We start from the raw sequence: 749 nt of genomic DNA, 5'->3' as shown, positions 1-749 counted from the left end.
AGACACTCCAGCACATGGAGGACTCATGATTCTTCTCCATGATACTGTCCATTATCACCCAATTCCCTTAAACAGTTCCTTCCAAGCTGTTGCTATCCGTCTATCCCTTTCTGGATACACCTTCTCTCTTTGTACTGTCTACATTCCATCGTCCACACCAATGGCAAGAGCTGATATCCTTCATCTTCTTGGTCAGCTTCCGCCCCCCTATTTGCTGGTTGGGGACTTCAATGCCCACCACCCGCTTTGGGGATCTCCGCGTCTTTTTCCGCGTGGCTCACTATCGGTAGACGTCTTCCACCAAGCGGAGTTTGTTTGCCTCAACACTGGGGACCCTACATTTTTGTCTGCCTCCACAACAAATTTCTCTCATTTGGACCTTTCGGACGGGACTGTTCTGCTAGCTCGGCGCTTTGAATGGTTCGCTCTTGCTGATAAACCCTCGAGTGACCACTTTCCATCTGTCCATAGATTGCAGCTACAACTGCCAAATATGCGCCCTAGACGCTGGAAGTTTGCCCAAGCCAATTGGGCACTTTTTTCCTAGCGTCGACGAAGAGGTCACTCATATTACGGAAGTCATTCTTATAGCTGCGGAACGTTCAATGCCTTGCACCTCCGATTTGCCCCAGCTCCCCCCAGTTCCTTGGTGGAACGAGGCATACCGTGACGCAATACGTGAGCGGCGACATGCTCTTCGCGTTTTCCGCCACCATCCTACTTTGGCCAACTGTATCAGCTATAAACAG

The sequence above is a fragment of the Schistocerca piceifrons genome, chromosome 9 (assembly GCF_021461385.2).
Source record: "Schistocerca piceifrons isolate TAMUIC-IGC-003096 chromosome 9, iqSchPice1.1, whole genome shotgun sequence".
NCBI classification, from domain to species: domain Eukaryota; kingdom Metazoa; phylum Arthropoda; class Insecta; order Orthoptera; family Acrididae; genus Schistocerca; species Schistocerca piceifrons.
Note: the sequence above shows the minus strand (reverse complement) of the source record.